Source organism: Ochotona curzoniae, unplaced genomic scaffold (assembly GCF_017591425.1).
Source record: "Ochotona curzoniae isolate NIBS_2020 unplaced genomic scaffold, NIBS_Ocur_1.0 scaffold_4701, whole genome shotgun sequence".
NCBI classification, from domain to species: Eukaryota; Metazoa; Chordata; class Mammalia; order Lagomorpha; family Ochotonidae; genus Ochotona; species Ochotona curzoniae.
Genome location: NW_024467122.1, coordinates 9,022,409 through 9,046,227, shown reverse-complemented (window position 1 = coordinate 9,046,227; position 23,819 = coordinate 9,022,409). Strand labels below are relative to the sequence as shown.

Genomic DNA, 23,819 nt, shown 5'->3' with positions numbered 1-23,819 from the left:
ATCCTTTCCCTCTGGGCTCTTCCAGCCCCTCTCATGGTGGCTGCCTCTCCATTTGATGCCATCCATAGGCATTAGGTGCCTGGCGGTACCCTCTTACCTCACCCCCTGGTTCCTCTCAGAGCACTTCAGGGGGTCCCCTCCTTGACCGGGGCTGGTCCAGGTGGGCACTCCCAGAGTCCTGGTTGTGAATACACCTTATACCTCCACCCTGTGAGTGAGCTGGATGCTGGACATGGAGGACCCCGGCCCACTCAGACACTGCCCATAGGAGGAGCAGCGCTGAGCATCACTGTGGTTAAGAGAGCTGCCTCTACATTGGGGTGTGTGTAGCGTCTCACCTCAGAGTCCTGCTCATGCAAAAATGGGCCCCTGTCAGCCACCTTCGACCTTGGCAAGCACTTGGGGAAGTGACAGGAGTTTTTCTGTACGTGTGTGTCTCTGCTAGAAATAAACCAATATTAAAACAACAGAAAACACTGGTGAGGCTGCTCAGCTGCTGGGATATGTTTGCCATTTCTAGTTTGGGTGGCATCTGTGCAGGGCATCAACTCCAGGAGTACTGTGGGGTCCAGGGGCTCCTTACTTGCCCTCACCCTCGTAGCTACCCTCTAATGAAAAGGGGATGGGTTTGTCCCAAGCAAGTCTGGCTTTGCCAGTGGCCTTGCCATGTTGCCGGCCATCAGGCCATTGCCACAGTGCCGTGTGGGAGTGGCATGCAGCGGCATCGGTAGGCAGGCTCCCAAGTTGCCTTTATGTACTCAGATGCCTGTAGTGACCTTGCTTTGTGGCGACCCAGCATGCTGTGGGGTTGCAGGGCTCTGAGTGTTCTAGAATGCTCTCCAGAGGAAATGGGGTTGGGCTGGGGCAGTCCCGGTGCCTCCTTCCTGTGGTGGACGGCACACCTTGTGCTGCAGTTGGACCGCTCTGAGGATGGGACAGAAGGAAGAGAAGGATCCTGTGGCGTGGATGGCCAGAGGTGTTCCCTCGTGCCGCCCCCACCTGCCTGGAAACCCTAGAGCTTGTGAACCAGAGGGAGAATGAGCCTGAGGATTTCTCCTTGTTGTCCTGGGGTGAGGGCTGTGTCCCCTTCGGTCCCCACTTCTGTTTCTGCTGCTGGGGGTCCAGTGTGCCACCTTCCCCTCAGGTGCCCTCTGCAGCATCTCGGGCACAGCGGGCTGTGGAACAGCTCCTGCTTGCACGCACTGAGATGTGGGCTGTTTTGTTCCCCAAGCACATCAGGACTCTTGAGCAGCCAGGCTGCTTAATGGGCTTGAAAGCAGCTGATTTGTTCTCTGGGCTCTGGGCCAGGCAGGCCAAGCGGGGGAAGGGTCTGAGCAGCTCGTGGGCCCTGGCCCCTCAGCTCTGTCTGGCTTCTTCATGTCCTGGGGTGCCGCACCTGCTTGTCTTTCAGAAGGGCTCAGAGCAAGCTGGGGGACACCCCAAGCCAGGCTCGGGGTCCTCCATCCTTTCCTCCCTTCTCCTCAGCTCTCCCTCTGGCTGCCCTGTCACTCAGCCCCTCTCCTGTCATTGTCACTCCCTCCACCCCACCCCCGGTTTCACCTGCCACATAGCCATTGGCTGTGCACATTGAGAGAAAGTGATGTCCAAAGACTCCGCAGGCCTTTGTTCTGCTCTGAGCCTGTCAGTCCTGGCCTGGCCAGCTGCGTGGTCTTTCCCCACCCAGTGTCCACCAAAGGCTCTGCTGTTTGCCCTTGTTGGTGTTCTCAGGGCTCTGTGGGTTTGCAGGAATGTCAAGTGTGCCATGGGGTGCAGCATGGGGAGGCTGTGGGCATCTTTTTCGAAGGTGGAGCCCTGTGTGTGTGCCCACAGATCCTTGGTGTTCTTGCTGGCAGGTGTAGCATGCCATGTAGGCATCAGGCACACTCCCACCTCCCTACTTGGGCCCTTGTGTGCTTGCCAAGCAACACAAGCCCTTGTGGGAGCAGATGGTGCTTCCCATGACACACACAGCCTCGGGGCTTGGAGGGCTGCTGGGTAGGGGTGAATCCACCTGGCCCCGCAAGATTTGGCTTTAGCAGAAACTCTGAGTCGTCACCTGCCCCTGTGCTCAGGTGCTTGCCTTCAAATGGGACAGCAGTGCAGAGATGCTGTTTCTAATCCTTCCTTGGTTTGTGCATCACTTTTTTAAAAAGGAAAGCAAGGGAAGGCAAGCCCGCGTCAAGCCCATCAGCTGGTCACCCACGTGGTGCTTAGGTGTATGGCTAATTAAATGAAATGTCCTTCTGAAAGCTGCATTGAGGTTTTCTGGGAGCACAGGGGCATAAGCTGCAGTCAGAGCCATCTCTCTGAGACAGAGCGTTACAGGGCCAAAGCCTTCCCTGGGAGCTATGCCTTCGGCCTCCACATCATGCAGACTGCTCATGTGTCATTTGGCTCCAACTTGTTTTGGAGACAAAGATTTGCCGGGGTGGGGTGGGTGGTGGTTGGAGGTGTGTCAACACCGTAGTGTAGTGTGATAAACCTCCACATGCAATGATGGCATCCCATGTGGATGCCAGTTCACACCCTGGCTGCTCTACTTTTGATCCAGCTCCCTGCTAACATGCCTGGGAAAACAGCAGAGGATGGAGCAGGGCCTTGGCCTCTGCACCGGTGTGGTAGACCTGGAAGGAAGCTCCTGGCTTCTGGCTTTGGATTGGCCCAGCTCTGGCTGGTGTGATGATTTGAGGAGTGAACCAGCGGATGGAAGATCTCTCTTGCCTCTCTTTAACAGTGCCTTTCAAGAATTAAAGATTTGGTGGAGTGGAATCTGTTGGAGCTTGATCGTAGAAAGCAGACCTGTGCCCCGGCTCCCCAGGCGTGCAGGATTTGGGGTCAAGGCGGTTAGATGTGGCCAGGATTTCATGCTGTCACTCTGGGGGCTGGCAGACACACCTGAGCTCTGGGGACTCGGTTTCCTCGAGCATGGGGACATTGCATGTGGACAGCAGATCCCATCCCAGACTGATGTGCACCGTTTCTCTGTGGATCAGAAGTACAGCCTGGGCCCAGCGCAGTGGCCTAGTAGTTAAAGTCCTTGCCTTGAGTGCACTGGGATCCCATATGGGCGCCAGTTCTAATCCCAGCAGCCCCACTTCCCATCCAGCTCCCTGCTTGTGGCCGGGGAAAGCAGTCGAGGACAGGCCAAAGCCTTGGGTTCCTGCACCTGTAGGGGAGACCAGGAAGAAGCTCCTGGCTTTGGGTTGGCACAACACCGGCTGTTGCGCTCACTTGGGGAGTGAATCATCGGACAGGATATCTTCCTCTCTGTCTCTCCTCCTCTCTAAATATCTGACTTTGTGATAAAAATGAAAAATAAATTTAAAAAATCTAAGAAGTACAGGCTGACCAGTGTGAGTGGGCACGGCTCTGCCTGGCAGCTCGGCCCTGTTGCTGTGGGTCCAGCTTTCCTTTCCTCCTCATTCCATGAGTGTCAGCTGGAGGCTGGTTGAGTAAGAGTTGGATGATACATTTCTGCTCTGGCAGCACAGGGTGTAGCTGTGTTCCTCAAAGCCTTGCAGTGAATCGGTGAAGAATGATCCACAAGACAACCGGGACCACAGCGACTGGTGTCATGGCACCCTGGGATACGCTGCGTGTGTCCCCAGTAAGCACCAGTTTGAGTTTCACATGTTCCAGATGCCTGCTGATGTGTCTGGGAGGGCAGAGTGAGATGACCTGAGAACTAGGGCCATGGCCACCCACACGGGTTACCCGGATGCAGCTGTAAGTTCCTGGCTTCAGCCTGGCCCAGTGCCAGCTGTTGCAGCTATTTGAGGAGTGGACAAGCAGATGGAAATATATATTAAAAGAAACAGAGCAAATTGCCAGGATAAAGCAAAACTAGAAAGAAGTGTTAGACAACCAGGACCAATGCGAGACATTCTGATGTTCTGCGTAAGTGCGACGAGCCTCGCATAGCTGCCCACGGAGCTGGCATCTGGCCAGACCTCTAGAAGCAGAACTGGACACCCCAGCCATGGGCCACCTCCCACGATGACTCTGGGCTGTGGTCATCTCATTGCGAACCTGAAAAATAAGTGGACATGTGTCATGAAAGCCAACAGTGTGTTGTGAGGTCCTGGCACCTGTGGAGGCCTCAGGCTGTCAGGTGGGCGGAGATTTCTGCCCAGTGACTTCTGGCCAGGGGATTGTCCCGTGGGGTGTGACAGCACCGTCCCCGTGGATTCTGAGGTTTGGATGGCGTCAACGTGGCCTTGAACAGTTGCAGTCCGAGCCTCCCTGGGTGTGTAGCTGGGCTGTCCGTCAGGAGTTCTCGGCCTGGGTAGAGCCTGAATTGGAAGCTGGAGCTTTTCTCCCTGCCTTGGTGTTCTAGCACAGAGGGCATGCACAGTATCTGCGGTGCATGTGTAGTAAGCAGGTGTTTATTGTTAATAAGGGTTTCTTTTTCCTTAAATATTTGAGAGGCAGGGTTAGAGAGAGAGCCCTCGACAGTGGCCCTCCCCAGACGTCACCAGTTCTAGCTGTGTCCTCTGGGCCACTTGGTTCTGAGTGGCTCAGTGGGTGCTAAGGGACATGATGCAGTCCTGCTTTCTAGAACTGAAAGGAAGATGGGGAGAGGACAGACATGTGGTACAACAGGACCTGGTATCTGGGCAGCTCTGCCCTTCAAGACCTGGGAGGAGCCAGCTGGGTGCTGCCACACAGCCTGTTCCAGCTGGCCCACACATCTCTCTGAGAGCCTGAAAAAGCTGCTTGTTTTAATAACTTCCATGCAGCTGCAGCCTATGGTGTTGGCTCGTCACCCCTTACAGGAGTTGGAGGAGGCATGGAAGCATCCCCTGATCAGCTGATAGAGGAGGCGTCCTGCCCATCACTGCCCTCACCTGTCATGGTCAGCTGGGGCCTTGAGGCCTGGCTTGTCACATACTCTCAGAGAGAGAGAGACAGACAGACAGACAGACAGACAAGGGATCTGGGTCTCCCACATAGGTGAGAGGAGTACCAGCACTTGGGCCGTAAGCTACTGTTTCCCTAGGCACATTAGCAGGGAGCTGGATTGGCAGTGGAGCAGCTGGGACTGCAGCTTGCCGCCCATGTAAGATGCCAATATCACAGTTGCTGACTTATTAACCCGCTGTGTCACAGTGCTGCTGGCCCCTTAACATGGAAATTTTGAGAGCACATAGACATTCAGATCATAGCAGTAGATAGAGAAACCGAGTGGGGTGAGTGCCCAAAAGGCAGCTGGTCTTTCCTGTGTAACACATCATACTGGAACTTAGTATAAGCTAGGATGAACATGCATTAGTTTCCCTAGGCGGGTATGGGCCAGCGCTCTGAGAGTGGTTGAATTGGGTGGTTCCAGCTTAGGCTTGGGTTGGACTGCCACTGTCTGAAGATCTGACCAGTGTTAGAATGGCCACTCCCAAGATGTGTGTGCCGCTGACAGTAGGTGGCCCCTCCATGGGTCTGTGTGACCACCCCTAAGCTGAGTGATGGGGAGAGCAAAGAGGAAGCCCTCTCCTTCACCCCAGCCTTTTGTAACCTGGGTTTAGCTGTCATACTTCTGTCACAAACCCCTGAGACCTGCCCCATAGTCCAGGAGAGGGGAATTAGGCTCCCCTGGAATATCCCTGACTGTGTCTCCTGATGGAAGTGACTTCTGTGCTGCTTTGGTTAATTGTCTTTTAGTTGTAACCTGGTCTGGTTGTCCCTGTGGCATGGTTTAGCAATCCCAAGCACTTTCTTTTTCTTTCTTTTTTGTGGTGAGCTTGGCATGCCATTCTAAATGATCTTAACTCCAAATCATAATCCTTGTAAATATTAATCAATGTGACACATTGTTTCTTGTGAAAAAAAGTGAAAATTCATGCCCAAGAGAGGTCTTTTGAAAAATTGGGCATTCAGATCATGAGAAAACTATGTATGTCTTTCCTTAAACTTTTTTTTTTTGGCTTGGGAATAGATTTGTCTTTTATTCCCACATTTCCTCCATCTTTCTGAAATCTCCACAAACACCAAAGCTTATTTTCATGTTTTCTGGAATCCCTGTATAGATGCTGTCCAGTTAGATTTTTTGTTTTTTTCTGCATGTGGCCAGCCCTCTTTGCTTGACATTCTCCTGGTGAGAATGCGTGGCTGTGTTCACACCTTCCCGGTGCCGTGTGGAGTGTCGGAGTGTGCGAACACAGCCCCTCTCGCTGTTCTCTCTGTGTGGGTGTTGACAGCATTTTCGGAGTCTTCCGTTGTAAACGAGGCTTTCAGGAAGTTTTCAGTGTGTCTATTTGTGGGCGTGAGCCATACTTATTGGGAGTGCTAAGCAGGGATTAGAATTGCCGTGGGATTGAGTACATGAATTTTCGAGTTTATCAGAAGCACCCTGAGTGCCTTTCTTGGGGCCTGGCCTCTTGGTGGGGTCCCCCTAGGGTGCCATAGTTCGCTCTGCTCCTCAGCGTTGAAAGCACTTGGTATTGTCAGTTATTCTTACATTTGTCAGTCTGACCTAAATGTCCTCTACTTGAAGTCTTCATTTGCATTTCCACGTGTACCTGTGAGCCCAAGTGTCTTTCAAAGCGCAGTGGTGCTTCAAAGAGTTCATGGAAAAGTGGAATTGCAAGGGAAGTTTATTTTGGTGCACACACACACACACACACACGACACACAAAACCCCTTGATATCCATTCAGTTTCTTCATAATATTCATTTTCTCGTATGCCTGGATTTCAAAATATTTTGCATCAGAATAAGTATGAAGTGTATTGTGTTTGCTTTCATGTGTTTTAATACGTTTATTTTACCTATTTGTTACTCTGTGGATTGTCACCTACATCTTTTGTACCTTTTCCTGTTTTCTTACAGGTCGTTTTAATTCAGCATCTGTTAGAGCTTTCCCTTTTTCTTGCTCCAGACATCGTGCCTGGACTGTGTAATCCCAGTACCCAGCCCAGCACTTCCTGTGTGGTCTTCAGCATGTGCCCCAGTGTCCTCTCCTGGCAGTGGGGGTGGTGGCGACTTTCGCTGCTTACCCCGGTGGGGCTGGGAGGTGGTAGGGTGCCCTTTGAGCTGTAAGCCTGCCCGCACTGGACTCTGTGGGGTCACGTGGGATTGCACCTGTGCAGGCCCCGTCACCTTGCTCAGAGCCAGAGTGAGCACCGTGTCCTCATTTGGTAAGGCGGACAGCCGGTGCTTCTCCCTGGCTCTCGGCCTTTTGGCCAGCCCTCTCTCCAATCCTGGAACTGCCTGAATAGGAAACGAAATCCCAGTCTCCCTCCAGGGGAAGCCTGGGAATTGGAAGGCAGCAGGATCCTCGCAGCAAAAATAGAAGCTTAGTTTGCTTCAGAGCATAATAATGAGGTGGTGAGGTAGGCAAGGCAGGGCTGCAGGCTTGGACTGTTCTCTAAAAGCCCCGCTCTCCCTGGGTGGGACGAAGCCATGGCTGAGCCACTTGCAAACGCTCCTTGTTCCCCTTCATCCTGGCCACCTCCTGGCACTGCTGGCCCTGTGCCATGGACAGCGTTGGCACCGAGCTCCAGTATGACAGGCTCGGGATTGCTGTCTTCTCTGATTTCCCCATAGGCAGCAAGAACTCCCAGCAAGTGAGACGGATTGAACTGGGAGACTCAGGGGAGTCATGTGTCTGACATCCGACGGGAGGCTCCCCCGCTGGGATGAGCACAGGGTCTGGGTTTCTGGCCCTGTGATGCCGTGGGCTTGCAGCAGGAACCCGAGGAAGGATGCGGGCACAGGTGGAGCTGAACACGCTTGATTGTAAGCCAAGTGGTATTAGGTAAATCCAGCATTGCTGGGAGGAGCTCTGGCTTCATGGTCACGTGTGACCAGCAGAACATGCTCTGAGATGGGCCATGGTGGACAGCTCACTGGTTACGTGAGCAGCATAAGGCACTCTTACCAACAAGGCCACAGAGCCCGTGGGTCCGCAGACGTGGAGGCCGTCCACCGTCAGCCAGGCTGAGACATGTCACATGGCAGATATCTGGGAGAGTGTAACAGCGTTTTCGTAAAAACAAACATGGGACAAGCGGTAACGTGAGAGATACTAAATATTTTAGCACCTGTCAGAGCTCAAAAAGCCAGTTGGTTTTGAGCACATCTCTGAGATTTGAAACAAATTGTAAAACACTCTGTCAGTGTCCCCAACTGCTGGGCGGTGGCTGCCCTGGCCTTCCTCCCCAGAAGGCAGTGGTTCCCCCTTGGGAAGAATGAATTTCTACTCAACGTACCTACCATGCAGAGTCTCCAGATTTGAAGTTGGAGCAGGAAGTGAGTGTCTGGTGGCAGAATGGCCCGTCCTGTGTGATCCGTTAGCTCTGGACTGCACATTGATTGCACATTATTCTTATTTTTCTTGTTATTTAAATTTAAATTTAAATTTAAATAACAAGAAAAATATATATATTTGAAAAGCTGAGACAGAGAACATGAGAGAGAGAGAATGTTTACAATGACCAGGATTGGCTTGGGCTGGAAGCCTAGAATTCAGCTCCAGCAGAGGAACGGTAAGGCCCCCAGTGCTTGATCCATCACCTACAGCCGCCCAGGTTGTGCACTGGCAGGAAGCTGGATTGGAAGCAGAGCCAGGACTCACACCCAGGCACTGTGGTACAGAAGCAGGTGGCCCACACAGCGTCTTAACTTGCTGCTCTAAACATCTGCCCATCATTTCCTAAACAACTTCAGCCCTGTGTGTGGAAGTCAGCCTCTGCCTTGCCAAACCATTGCTGAGACTACTGAAGGCCAGTGTGATAGTCAGCTGGTCCCCAGATGGTGCTCTTGGTGTTTTATCCTGAGATGCAGGTCCAGAAGAGGGCGTGGCACACTTGTCTTTGTAGGCAGCTTCTTGGCACAGAGCAGGTTCTTCTGCCGCTAGCTTTGGGACTCAGTTATTCAGAATTTAAAGATCTTTGAGCAGTATTTTCGGTTTTGCTCAGGTTGAACCATCCCCCAGGTTTACTGTCACTGTCCCTCACCCCCTGCTTCCTGGCCTCTTCCCACTACTCTGAGAACCTGTAATCCATCCTGGGTATGCTTCTGTGTCCTGGAAGGACCCTGTTCTGCCCCTCTAAGCACTGTCCCTGCGTGTCCCGTGACGAAGCAGTGGACCCCTGGGTCCCCGCCCCACAGAGAGCAGCCTGTGTTCGAGTGCCCTGTGGCTCCAGCCGCAAGGGCAGAGTCCCTGTGCCACCTCCCTGCTTCTTCCTTGGGCAGCTCGTGCCGGGCTGCAGAACCAGGGCCCGGCAGTCCACCACTGACCTGCCAAGTGCTGACTTTGGCTCAGCTGCCAGCTTCCCTTCCTCCCCTCCTGAGGCATGACGGTGCAAGGGAGCCCCATGGCAGGGTGGGCTGGCCCACAAAGGCCAGGGAGCATGAAGTCCCATCCACGCTCCCCCTGGCCAGAGTCATTGTCCTGCCTGTAGCACTGGGCAGGCTCTGGATGCTGCAGCCAAGCTCAGCAGTGTGCTGCCTCAGGCATGCTGTGACCTTCCCCCATCTTTCTGGCTGTGCTGCTTTGCATGGACTGCTTCCAGTTCTGCCCCAGGGCCTCTGTCCACAGGTGCTTCACTGAATCTGGCTTATTCCACTTTCTGAAACCTGATTTGCTCTACAAGGGCTTGGGGGTGCGGTGGTGCCAGATATTTCTAAACCAGAAGGGCCAGCAGCCAGCCCCTTGCAGAATGCTGGGTTACCCATGGAACCTAAGGACCCTAAAGCTCAAGGGTTGGCAAGAAGAAATGCCATTACAGATGTCAGAGGCGGGACCCTCACCACCCCAAGGCGGAGTCCTCTGTTCTCCCATGAGACTGCTTAACCTCACCCGATCTCAGCCTCTCCGTGCCAGACACACTCGTGCCCCCTCTCCTGTTCTGTTCCTTACTGATCTTGTCATGGGAGAATTGGTGAAGCTGTGAGCGTCTACTGGGAAAGGGTACAGATGACACATTCCAATAAGCACCCCCATGTCTGCCTGCACTCCGGGCCCAAGCCTCGCACGTGTTGCCTGGGCCGGGGTCTCAGCCCATGTGGCTTCTTTGATGGAGCCCTGTCCCCAACCATGCAGTCCAAACGAGCCAACACTGGAGGCCTTCCAGATGTCTCCTTCTTGATGAGGCCACTTCTTCTGTGTAGGTCCTGGGAAGGGAACCCGGAGAATCCCATGGTTAGCATGTAGGGGGCAAGAAGACACCCCAGGTCCTGAGGTGCTCTGAGCTACCTTGGATTCTTTACCTTTCCTGGCCCTCCCCAAGCATGCCTGGCCAGGTGTGGGGAAGCTGCTGGCTCCTCTGACACCTCCTGGGTCCCCTGACCTTGTGGGGGGTGGTTAGAAGGTAAATTATCTGTCTGGAGGCTCAGATCACCTGGGTAACACCATGCACATTAGCCGGGACACATGGGGTGGCCTGATGAGTCTGAGGACAGGAGCATGGCCACCCCAAGAAGAAAATGAAGCTTTCTCCCTGAAAAGATAGAAATGGTGCTGGACACAGTGGTAGGTGACCTTGCTGTTGAGTTTCAGCATGGCTGGGAAATGAGAGAAGGCGAACATGAGAAGAATGTCAATGAGTCACAGTGGACGGGAGCCCGCAGCCCTGATGCCTGTGCTGTCCACGGGGAGGCTATGCGAGGTGTATAAATAGGCATTTAAGTGCTACTGCTAAATCGAGTTTGTAGGTGGCCCGTTGCAGCTCTGGGACAGATGTTATGTAAGGTGCTACGTGCGGCCATAGCTGCTCCTCGCTTTGAAGATCCCGTGCCTTTGATGGGAATCCATGTGGAGCGAGCATGCGGGGCCTGTGGGAGGCACATGAATGAGACCGTGTCCTGGATGAGCCATGTAGGCCACAGCTTGCATGGCTTTCTCAAGGTGGCCTGGGGCCAGCGGCAGGTGGGAGAAGTTGTTCTTCATGGTACATGGAATCCCCCACAGGCCCATGGTGGCTTGAATGGTGCTGGCGGCTGTGGCTTGGCTGGGTTGGGTACAGAGGGGAGGATCCGGTGGAGTTGTCCGTAGGATTCCAGTCTCTTATGGGCAGCCAGGACTTCTGGGCTTTTCCTGGTGGCCTCTGTGGTCACTACCTCCCAGAGCTGCAGCCTGGAGGGGAAAGCGACCGGCAGACATGCTTGCTCCTCTGTGTTTGTCTATTTCCAGTCATTATCATGAAACACCTATGCCGGGTCCTTATAAAGCAAGGGGTTTATCTTGGCTCAGGCCCAAGGTCAAAAACCTGAACCTGGTGGTGACCTTCTTGCTAGCAGAATCTATAGGTTCCTGTCCTGGTATTGGGCAGGAACACCCAGGGGCATGTCCCCTGGTCTGTCTCCATCTCTGTTTCTCTCACGGCACGGGGATTAGATCTCAGGGGCTCCACCTAGAAGAGCTCCCTGACCTTGACCCTCCAACAGCTCCCCCTGCCAGCCTCCTAGCTGGGTTAATGGCATCTCACAGTGGGCATCAAACTCCAGTATGAGCTTGGAGGAGATGATGCATATGGAACCTGGTACCCACTGAAGTGTGTGGGACCATGGAGCTGTCACATGGCAAAGAGGAATTACGGCCTTATCCCTAACCCCCAGGAAGTGTACTTGCTGTGGCTGTTGCCTTCAGTTCGCGGGTATCCCAGAAGCCACTGCGTTTTGGAGGTCACCATGGGAAAATGGGATGCACCTGATGTGAGTGTGTGCCCTGGCCATCCTGGTGGGCTTGGGTGGCATCTCACCTTCCTGGCGAAGCAGTCCTTGGTGCGCATGTCTCCCTCATGACAACCAGGGCTGGTGCGCTGTGGACCTTTGCTGGTGCTGGAAGGACTCAGTAACCCCACCCCACCTGACATGTACTCTGCAAAGGGTATGTTCTGTCTGGGCCTTTGGAGGTGCTGACGAGACTTTCCTAACAAGGGCCAGAATCTGGAGCTGGAAGGAGCAGGCAGTGCCAGGCCAGCTGAGCATCAGAAACCCAGCACCTGCCACTGTCCAGTCACTCCCGAGGAGGAGCCAGCAGATAGTAACTGTGCTCTCTGACCAGATGCCTTGGTTAAATGGAAACATCTCCAGCCATTTTTCCTTTGTATCTGTACTGGGCACTGCTGCACGGGGCCAGTCTGGGGTGAAGGACTCCCTGAGGAAGCTGAATGGGTAGACATGCCTGGCTTTGCTCTGTGATGAGGCTGAAGCTCTGGTCTGCAGGTGCCGCTAGCCTAGGGCTTGGGTCGGGGGTGATTTCTGACCTCTGATGTCAGAGCTCAGGATCCGATTGAAGGTAAACTCTTCAGCTGGTGCAGCTGTGCAGGACAGGCCTTGAACCTGTGCTTCCCAACCCAGAAGGCCCCAAGGAGGAGATGGCCATCAAGGGTGTTCTCACTAAGTTCCTTGGTCTTCAGCCTAGTTGGAGGGAGAAGAGTTTAGGTAAGATGCTGGGCAAGTGCAATCCCCCAGCTGACCCCTGACCCTTGCCATTGGTGCCTGACCTGATCCAGCCAAAGGCCTGGCCTTGGAGCCTGTTGATCTCTTGGCTTGCTCTGTTTACAAAGCCTCCTATGTTCAAGGCACGTGTGAGAGACCTGCTGGCCTCTCCGTTTCTCTTTGGGATGCATCCTGCTGAGGGGAAGGCTGTACCGGGACCCTGACAGAGGGAGCAGAACTTCCTCCCTGGTTCCTTTTGTGGTCCTGCCTCTCTCCCTTAACCCCACCCCTCAGCGTGTGCATCAACCTCAGTCTTTTTCAAAACACATTTTTAGAACTTTATTGAAAGGTAGCATTACAGAGAAAGAAGGACAGATAGAGAGATCTTCCATCTGCTAGTTTACTCCCCAAATGACTGCAGTGGTCAAGACTAGGCCAAGGCTGAAGCCGGGGGCTTCTTCCAGGTCTCTGACACAGGCGACCAAGGTCCAAGCACTTGGTGCATTAGCAGGGAGCTGGATCAGAATTGAAGCAGCTGGGACTTGAACTGGCGCTCTGTGGGATGCGGTGTTGCAGGTGCTGTCTCCCTTCTATGCCATCCCCTAGCCCCAGTCTTGAGAGTGGCATGCTACACAGGTTCTGTAAACTCCTGTGTCAAATTGTGTTGTGGAAAATGCATATTTACATGGGCTTTGTAAGTTCCATTAACATGCACATTACCTTTCCCTCTAGCATGGCCCCGATTTACCCATCACCTCGTATTCAAGGTCATAATTACGTGATGAATGCCTAAACACACATTTTAATCATTTATTTGATGTAACTTTTGCTCACCTCATTGGAGTTGTAATCTGTTCTCTCTGACAGGTGATTCTGAATTTCTTACTCATTTAGAATTTTAGACTTGAAGGAGCTGCTGTGTAGAAGCACCTGTTTCATTTCTGAAATCAAACTAATCTTCATTGCTTTTTGCTTTATTCCAGAAAGATCCACTCAGCAGGAGATTTCTTGGGATATTACTAAACCACCCGTTTCTGGTAAGAAATCCAAGGCCTGCACTGGCTTCTGCCCTGGGGGTGGGATTAGTTCACTAGGGGGGCAGGATGCAGTAGGCAGAGCTGGATCAAGGGAGTCTCATTGCTGTGGTTCTTTGTTTCCTGGACCTTTGGGGTGCCCGAACACAGGGCTTTTGAGGCTGGGATCTGGTTCACAGCCAAGGAGTGAACTGACTTGGCGTGTTACTGCTGGACATTGAGTCACTACCGTGTGACAACAGAAAAACACAGCCCCATCCCACCTGTCCACACCTCGTCATATGAGTGCTTCTGGGAGCTGCCATTCTCACTGGCCTCTGGCACTCATGTATGTGTGTGATTCCAGCCTGGATCTCTGTTGCCACTGAAGGCAGAGCGTGCTGCTGGCTTGAGGTGCTTCCTGAAACCTTCCACTAGCCAGCGTGGGAAGTGGATGGCCTGCTTTGACGAGTCAGTCATGGTGAATGACTGAGCAGAAGGATCTGTGGTCAGAGGCCTTGTCAGCTTGCCAGGGTTGAAGGGTGGCCCCATGTTGCCACTGCCCTGGATGAAAAATGGTGTCACAGGCTCATCCCACTGAGCCAAGGGCAGCACTTGACTTGCTTTAGCCTCACAGCACTGTTGGAGTGGAGCCTTACAGGGCAGATCTAGAGGACACGGGTTCTGGGTTGTGTTGGCTCTGCTCTTCTTGGGCTAAGCACACACCAGGCATCTTGGCTGCAGGTGAGCTGGGTATGGGTTGGGATATGTTGGAGAGCAGGGCACAGAAGGAAATGTCACAGGTTAGGAGGACAAGTCGGGTATACAGTTTCCATGTCCAGAATTCCAGGGCAGGTCTGGGTTCTTGTGTATTCAAGGGAAGGAACACCTACTAGTTTAGAGTTTCTGAGTAGGACCCTGGTGGCTCTGGGACTCCCAGAGGAGACAAACACCCTTAGGTGGCCCACTGGAAAATCTGTGTGCTAACTCAGAGAATGGATGTGACTGTCAGGGGCAAGGGTGGGCTTCTGGCATGTCGAGACTGAGGTTCAAAACTGCCATGTTGCGTCTGGGGGCTGCAGAAGGCCAGCACTCTTGCAGTTTGAAGCAACCTAGAGAGAGGTGTGTTTCGCAGGGCGGCTTCACCCACTTCTTCTTTGAACCCGGCTTCCATCCTACAGTCTGGCAGCCACAGATAGTCGCAGCCCCTGCTTCCTGTCCAATCTGGGAGCATTCTTGTCACACTTGTCCCAGGTGAGTCCCATGGTGGTTTTTGTGAGGCTCATCCCTAAGGCACTAAGAGCTCTTGAACAGTTGGACCCCACCCAGGGATACTAGGTACAACTCAACGGTTGTATGATTTGTCATGTGTTTGTGCCCAAGCTGAGTCTGAGTCATCTCTGAACAGCTTTTTTTTTTGGCTGTCAGATTTTAAACAGCTTGTGAATTTATGAAGGGTATCCCGAAACTTGGAATAATGGAATTAAAGGATCAGCTTATTTTGGTGCAACTTTTTTTTTTTTTAAATATCATTGCATAGCTTTCCCTGAATTTCTTGAGGACCTTGCACTTGCAGTGTCACAGCAAGGCCTGCTCTGTTCCTTGGATGGTCTGTTTGGTGTTGTAAACATCCATCAGTCTTGAACTTATTAAGTGCATCAGCCACCGTCAGCCCTGAAGACACTGAAGAGTTTGGGAGTCGGCTCAGGGAGGAGCTCGTACTTACACCTGGTGGGAAGGGAGATGCTGTTTGCAGGGGCAGCTGTTCGCTGTGGCTCTAGCTTCATGAGCCTTGCTGGACCTGGGTGTTACTGCATGCGAGTGGGGCCATGGAACCACCCAGCTGATACATCTAAGGCATGGGGTGTTCATTTTCCTTCTTCTGAGCCTTACTGGGGGGTTTGCATGTCCTGGAATACTGTTAGAACTTCCACATGAATGGTGATAAATAGTGTCCCCTAGATCCCACCTGCCCGTCTGCGGTGTCACAGGCCTCTCACGGAGGGGATTGGGGTCCTCCTGGGGCCCTGCAGCTCGCCTGCGGAAAATCCCGCTCTTGCTTGGGAAACAAAAGTGGCCACAAGATGGGGGTTTTTAGATGTCACTTATGCCAGAGCAACTCTGGCAGGAAACGTGCAGTGAGGAGAGAAGGCCCGGCTTGCTCACTTGTTGAGTGCAGTGGAGCTGTTCTGTAAGTGCAGGACACGGGTACCTGCAGTGCCCCCATGGCTCTTCATTGGCTAATCACCTTCTGATACTGCTTCCACTTTCAGGAAACACTTTTCTAGTTTTTTTTTTTAATATTCTGTACGAATTGAATTCTAGCCCTCACTATTTTTGGTATCCATCCTGTTGGTCCTTGGTGTGTAAAGTGTAGTAAGTAGTCAAACGGGAATCCAGTGATTATCTGGAAGCGGTGCTGGGAAGGCTGATAAAACGTGCTGCAATTGCAGCAAGCCTTGGAAAATATCTGAAATGAGATGTCACGTTTACAGAAGTAGCTGGCTGAGAATACATCAGCAGTGCCAGTGTGCTCCCACGTCAGGACGGGTCCCTGAGTTGTGTCAAATCCGGCTGAAAATGCCTGCAAAATGTAAACTCCAGAGAAAGAAATTCCCAGCTGCTGGACAGGAAGGGAAAATCCAAGGTCAGAGCGCTGGGCGAGGGTGACACGGGACCAGGGCAGTGAGATTGGGAGGGAGGGAGAGCTGGTTGACTAAGACGTGGGAGACAAGGCCGGCGGTGGCACAGAGGGTTGCTGGAGCCGATAGCAAGCCTCAGAACAAGCTCTCACCTGAGTGGCAGAGGCGTGGCACGGATCCAGTGGGATATGGTGCAGGATGGCGGAACGAGGGAGGAGGGAAGGATACAGTGAGATCCCACGCTCACAGCAGACACACACAGATGCCCAGAGAACTAGATCCCCGGAGTTTGGATCCAAGTGTCAAAGTACGTAGGAGATATTTTCTGTGTGTTTTTGAGGTGGGCAGAGGTCACACCCTTGTGCATACATGCATCAGAGAACGCCTGTTGATAACGTCTGTGAACGTTCTGTCAAGCCGGAATAAATATTCCCTGTGAATTAGCTGTAAACAATTAGTATTCTGTCTGTATAAAGAATTCTTTCAATTCAGTGAATAGAGGCAGCAGAATCGAAGAACAGGCAGATAGCATGAAGAACAAGAAGATGTCTGGGAGACAAATGAACTTGGCCTTGCAGCTGACCAAGGAACTGCTGGCTAGTCATCAAGACACCCTCCCCCACCCATAACATTGGTGAGCTAGGAGGTCTGGCGGGGGAAGAGTTGGTGAGGAAGCTGGGCAGCAACACCTTCGGGGCCTGTCTGTGGAGGGCACATTGGCAAAACCCTGTCTGATGATAGGCAAGATCTATCCAGAACGATACATGGCATCCCATGACGCAGCAGAGCCCCTCGTCGTCACAGGTGTGTGATACTTGGCAGAAGGGGGGTTCAGTGGTGTGAGTTGAGGGTTTCCAGACACACCACTAAGATGCTGTGTTTCTGGGTATCTCTCTCCTCTCTCTCCCCCTTCCGCTCCCCCTCCTCCTGCCCCTGTTAGTCCCCCTGGATTGTAAGGGCAAGGAGCTGCTCTCTGCAAACTGGACGCCCAGCCATGCCAGTGGAGTAGCTCAGGTGCCTGAGAGCGTGGGTTGCTGGTGCGAGTTTTAGTATGGAGTGTGGAGGGCAGAAGATGGATGGCTGGCCCAGTTCCAGTGTGACGTCTCTCTCCCTCCCTCCGCCATGGCGGAGCCCTGCCTGCATTGGCGAAAGCCCATCACACTGAGGAGGCCTTGGGATCTTTTCTGTTCACCCTTTCAAGTACTGATCTCCTCCAGAAGGTGACTCACAGACCCATCCAGAAACAGTACTTACCCAAATACCTGGGCAACCTGTGGTCCAGAAACAATAATACATGAAATTAAACATCACAAGTGGGTTACAGTCAACACGAAGAAAACAAAAAAGTGAAAACCGGTGTGTGGGGACATGAGTAAAACCATTGCCTATGACCCAGGCATCCCGTATAGGTGCCTGTTCATGTCCTGGCTGCTCCACTTCCAGTTGACTTCCTACCAACACACCGGGAAAGCAGCAGATGGTGATCCCAGTGCTTGAGCCCCTGCACCCATGTGGAAGACCCAGAAGTTCCTGGCTTCAGCCTGGCCCGGTTCTGATCATTGGGGTCATTTGGGGAGTAAGCCAGCAGATGGAAGATCTGTTTCTTCTTTTTCTTTCAAACACTTTTTCTAAAAATGTTTAAGATTTATTTATATCAGAAAGGCAGATTTAGAGAGAAAGGGAGAGACAGAGAAAGATTTTTCCATCTGCTGGCTCACTCCCCAAGTGGCTGCAACGGCCAGAGCTGAGCCGATCTGAAGCCAGGAGCTTCTTCTGGGTCTCCCACATGGGTGCTGGGTCCCAAGGCTTTGGGCCATCCTCAGCTGCTTTCCCAGGCCACAAGCAGGGAGCTGGAAGGGAAGTAGAGCAGTCAGGACATGAACCAGTGCTCATATGGGATCCCAATGTGTGCAAGGTAAGAATTTAAGCTAATGAGCATAACAAGATCAGGGCAAATGGGGCACCTGAGAGGTGCCTTCCATATGGAAGGGATATGTATTGGGGTGAAGCACAGGGGCAGGGATGCTCACAGTGGTGAACCTCATGTGACTTGTCTGTAGGTGATGGCTCCTCCCTCTCTACACTGGCTCTGGTGTTTGTGAGGTCCCCATTTCAGTGTCTGCACAAGCACCCCACTGTTGTGTGGGTCCTGGCTGGGCCCCCATTGCTTTTGCTCTTGTCAACAGCTCTTAGTTTTTCTTCAGGATTTAGAAAGGCAGAGCTACAAAGAGGGAGAGAGAGACAGAGACAGATATTGATTGACTGGGATTTTTCCATCTGCTGACTCACTTCCCAGGTTGCTACCAGGCAGGAGCCAGTAGAAGCTTCTGGGTTTCCCACGTGGATAGAGGGGCCAGGCACTTGAGACACCCTCTGTTGCTTTCCCATGTGTGTTAACAGGGAGTCTGATGGGAAGTGGAGCAGCCAGGATGTGAACTGATGCCCTTGTGGGATGCCAGCACTGCAGGCAGCAGCCTATCTTGCTACGCCACAGTGCCAGTCCCCTGCCCTCTCCTCTTTACATTCAGTGCTGTGTTTGTCTGTTTGTGGACTTGGTTGGGATTGTGAGTGGGCTGGGCTTTGCACATCGACCAGGTCCTATTCTCTCGTGGTTGCATTTAGATGGGCTGCTCCTTTGGGTTCTGTGTGCGGGGTGCCTATCCCCCAGGCTTCTCTATTTTCTCTCAGACAGCGCTCACAGGACAGCCCTTCTGGGGTCTTCACTGGACATTTGTGCCCACAGTCCTCCCTCCTGCTCATGCTTTGCTGCCTGCCTGTCCGTCTTGGGGTCGACGTGGGCACTGACCTGTCCTCTGTTCTTTGGGGATCCATCTAGTGCCTCATGGTTGAGGAGACCTACCGTGAGGAGCTAAGTTTATGTTGGTGCAAAAAAACTTTTGCAATTCATGAATTTTTTTTTTTCCAGAAATATCTTCCAGGAACCTTTGTAAGACCTCTTGTGTAGTGGGTGACAAAGAAGTCTGGGACTCTGACGTAGCCTGGTTCCTCAGACATTTGGAAGTGTGTTTTCTGTTCCTGTGCAGGAGGCATGCATGGGCTGGGGGCAGGTGGGTTGAGAACAGCACGTGGCACAGGCGGGGGGGCATGGCACATCACAGTTCCCTAGCGTCCTAGGTAATTCTTGCTGGAGGAAGCCAAGGGAGGACATGGTATTGGCTATCGTTTTATGATGTGGGGCTTGGTGTGTGTTTCTGAACATTCGGAAACTGCTACCCTCATGCTTCGTATCTTATTTTTTAAATTTTTGAAGAGAAAAATCTCTCCCTTAATATGAAAAATGTGTTAAGAAAATTGCACCTGGAGCTGCTCGTAGGTTGAGCCCCACATAATTAGTGTGATTAAATGGAAGGAAGCCAGCTATTTCGGTCTGTAATTTTTTATTAATGATGTTCAGGTCTAATTAATTATGTCCAGTTCTAATTAATGGCATTAGTGTCTAAGCTGGCGTTCCCAAACTGTGTGCTGTGGAGTCCCGAGAGATGTTCCCGAAAATAGGCGTCGTCTACACTCCTGTCAGGCTGGGAGCTGTTGTCTGACCCTGCTCCATTTTACAAAGTCCCCAAGCACCCTATTAGCCGCAGCCCTTGAGAGGCTTAGAGAGACCTGCTACAGTGACCTGTCATTTTTCCAGGCTGAGTTCTCACCAAGGGCTCTGCTAGACTCACATGCGATGCCAATGGAGGGCTCCCTCTACAGATGGTGTGGGGTTTGGGAAACAACATGTGTGTGGGTGCAGGTGCGCACTGTCTCCCAGAGCCACCCTGAGTGTGTGAATGTGTGTGTCAGGGGTGGCCGGGTGGGATGGAGGGTCTTGCATCGTGAAAGGAAAGTCCATGGCTGCTGAGTGTTAATCTCTATTCTTGAACAAAATCTCACAATCTCTGTCAATCTGCAACCTGGGAGGGAATCATCAGGGCCTGTGGCAAAGCGTAAGCTGGTTCCCAGACATGTGCCCATCAAGGTTGGCCTGGGGAGGCATCCTAGAGGCTGAGCTGTCACCCCTTGTGGTATAGAGCCCCTCGGGGACAAGGCTGTGGAGCTTGCGATGTTCTGACTTCCAGGACTTGAGATGTGACTGCAGGAGAGGCGGGTGCCTCCTGAGCCCCGCGTGTCGGCTGCATGGGGCACTGTGCCTCATCTGGCTGTTTACTCCTCACTCATTTAAATGGGGTGATGCTGAAAACAGAGTGGCAGCAAGCCGTCTTTTGTGGTGTGAGCTGATGGGAGGCTTGAAAGGGAGCACCCGACCTTCCCATCATAAAACAGGTGCTGTGGGAAAGCATGGTGTCCATAGCTGGAGTGGGTTGTCTAAGAAGTGAGGCTTGAGCCTTCTCAAGGGAAGGAGTATTCATTGAGGGAGAAGGTGAGGGACAGGGAGAGAAGGCAGGGCCCTGAGGCAAATGCAAGTGTGTGGATGTGATGGAATCCTAAAAATAGAAAGCAGCACATCAGGTGCAGGGAGTATGGTTGGCTAGATGGAGTGACTGCGGAGGCATAGTGGCAGAGGCCAGTGTCCTGTTGGAAAGACCGTAGAGAGGCCTTTGTGGATCTGCATCAGAGGGCTGATGGACAAGGTGGGACCTGTGCGCTCCACGGACGACCACAGAGCCTGAGGGATGAGATGATGGACCCTAGGGAGTGACGATGAGGCCTGGAGTGACCAGCACAAGCCCGCAAGGATATGGGGCTCTCAGTCACCTGCTGGCGACTGTACAAGGCTAAGCAGTTTGAAAAGGTAGAGAAAGTGGAAGTGGGATGTCTTGTTCCATGACAACTGGCCAAGAAGGTTAATGGATGGAGTCTTTAGTTTTCTTGAGTGATAGGTAAGGAGAACCCCAGGACTTGTGCACCTGCAGCTGCTTCCCCTCTGGCAGGTGGGAATCACACCCTTGGTGCACAGGGGATGCAGGGGATGCGTATCCAGGGTCTGCGTGGCAGGGAGTGCACTGAAGGGGACTCGCACAGACGAGTTACTTTTCACTACAAGGACACTGGAGCATCCATGCAGCCAAGTGAACCCATGCTCAGTTGGATGTATAATCCCTGGTCACAGTGGTCTGGCTATAGGCATGGTGGGAGGTCTCAGAAGGACTCACTGGTAGCCGAGGAAACCCACTCCTGTCATGGACAATGTGGGAACTTTCACCCCAGAAAAGACATTGGGTTTTGGGAGCGATGATCCAAGAGATACGTCATGGCTTTGTCCCCATGCCTCTAGTCTCTGGGTGATGAAGGGAGGGAAACTGGGGCAGGAGTCAGAGGGCATTGACAGCATCTGGCTGTGCACTTGTTCTTTGCTGTGTGGGGGGTGAAAGAGATGCTTATAGGCCCCGAAAGCCTTGCACGCAGTCTCTGTGCGTGCCGCTTGGACAGCCCTGCCAAGTGGCACCTGGCATGGGGTGTCCCAGTTCTTCACCTTTTTTTTTTAAAGATTTATTTATTTTTATTGTAAAGTCAGATTTACAGAGGAGGGAATGAGAGACAGAGAGAAAGATCTTCCATCTGCTGGTTCACTCCCCAAGTGGCCTCTAGTGAAAAAAACTGAGCTGACCCGAAGCCAGGAGCTTCTTATGGGTCCCCAACGTGGGTACAGGTTCCTAAGGCTTTGGGCATCTTTTATTGCTTTCCCTGGCTACAGGACGGGAGCTGGAAGGGAAGTGGAGCAGCCAGGGTATGAGCCAGCTCCCATATAGGATCCCAGTGCATGCAAAGTGAGGACTAAGCCACTAAGCTACCACACCCCTTCAAGTCTTTCTTTCCCACTCCCCTTTCTCTACCTCAGCAGCAGCAGTGTCACAGTGGGTCCACACACACCCTTCCCATGTCTGCAATTTCACTTTTCATGGTTTCTATCCAAGCACATAGGCAACCATAGTTGGGAAGTATGTGGACGATTATGGAAATGGGCAGTTTCTGAGTTTTAAATTGTGCTCTGTTCTAAGTAACATGCCTCAATCTGGTGTCACCCCACACCCTCCTGCCTGGGGTGTGGGTCATTGCTTTGTCCAGCGTATCCATGCTGTGTGTGCTGCCCACCTGTCTGTCATTTAGAAGTTCTCCATCACCAGGTTGACTGTTGTGGTATCTTGGTGTTTGCCTTTTTTTTCTTGTACCATCTCAACTTTGAAATAATGTACTTTTTAAATTATTATTTTGTGATACAGTTCCATAGGCTCCTGAGATTTCCCTTATCCCCTCCTCAATTCCCTCTCCCCCTGCCCCCGCCTAAGTTCCTCTGTATCATTACTCAAGTATAGTTCATACACAGTCATATGTCCATCATTGCGGGCATGGACAATGGCAGAGAGTCCAGCATCCTATTGTCAAGATATAGTAAACAGTTTCATTGTAAGTCCATTTTTATCTGGAAGTAGAGATGCATGCTACATTGTATCCTCACATCTGGATGTTAGTCTCCATTTCACAGCTACTGTACATCCCCTTAAATGAAAAGTCATAATACAAAATCAACAATAGAAAGAAAAATAGAAATTTACAATGCCATGAAGTTGAATAATATGACTGGATATAATAGTCCCTATTACACAGCTATTATACATCCCCTTAAATGAAAAGCCACAAAACAATATCAACAGGAAGAAAAAAGAAATTAACCACACCATGAAGTTAAATAACATGCTACTGAATGACTAATGTGTCGCTGAGGAAATGAAAAAGAAAATAAAGAACCTTCTTGAAGAAAATGATCCTACTGTATGATCTATGAGTCATTGAATAATTTAATCAGAAGAAACTGTTTTGAAGAAATGAAACTAACAAAAAATCAAAATCCATGAGATAGCTTCCGCTGATTTTTTTTGTTGGTGAAATGTGTCTCTTCTAGACAATAAATAGGTAAGTTTTTCTTTTTAATCCAGTCTACGAATCTATGATGTTTGATGAGCTTAAGCCAATTACTTTCAGGGTTAATATGTATGGGTGGTACTTTGGCCTTGTCATTTTAGGAATGGGTTGTTCATTGGTTTAGTCTTCTGTTGTCATTTTACTGGGATGTTCTTCCTGTTTGCCTTTGGTTTTGATAGGTGCTATTCCTCTTCTCTCTCAAGAGAACATCTTAAAGTATCAATTGTAGGGCAGGTTTGGAAGAGGCAAACTCTTGTAACTTTTCTTTACTGTGGAAGAATTTTATATCATTTTCAAAGACAAAAGAAAGCTTCACTAGATATGTTATCCTAGGCTGACAATTTTTTTCTTTTAGAATCTGAAATATGTCACTCCATTCTCCTCTTGCTTGTAGAGTTTCCTGTGAGAGATCTCCTGTGAGCTTAATTAGTATTCCTTTATATGTCAATTGATTTTTTCCACGTGCACATTTAAGGATCTTTTCCTTGTGTTCAATTGAAGAGAGCTTGATGATCATGTATCATGGTGAAGATCGCTTTTGATCAAGCCTGTTGGGAGTTCTGTGCCCCTCCTGGATTTTGTTTCCCAATTCTTTCTCTAGATTAGGGAAATTTTGTCTTATTATTTCATTAAATACCTTTTTAAACCAAGTTTATCTTTCTGCACCTTCTGGGACTCCCTTAACTCTTATATTTGACCTCTTAATAGTGTCTTTCAATTCTTGAATACTGTTTTTGGCCTGCTCCAGCTCTGCTTCCAACTTTTTGTTTGCTTCCCCCTGGACAGGAAGTATCTTCCAATTCTGAGATACTTTCTTCTGCTTGCTTCATTCTATTTTGGAGACTTTCCACTGGACTTCTAATTTGCTCTACTGTGTTCTTCATTTCTGATATATCAGCCT

The 23,819-nt window shown here is 51.4% G+C and overlaps 1 protein-coding gene across 1 annotated transcript in view; it reads left to right on the top strand.

The window, feature by feature from the left end:
* The first annotated feature begins 13,361 nt into the window (after nt 1–13,361).
* APBA2 (amyloid beta precursor protein binding family A member 2) overlaps nt 13,362–23,819 on the top strand; it is a 106,295-nt gene continuing 95,837 nt past the window's right edge. Inside the window, exon 1 of the mRNA XM_040968868.1 lies at nt 13,362–13,415. The gene's annotated coding sequence lies outside the window, so the exon portion shown is untranslated. The remainder of the gene's footprint in view (nt 13,416–23,819) is intronic.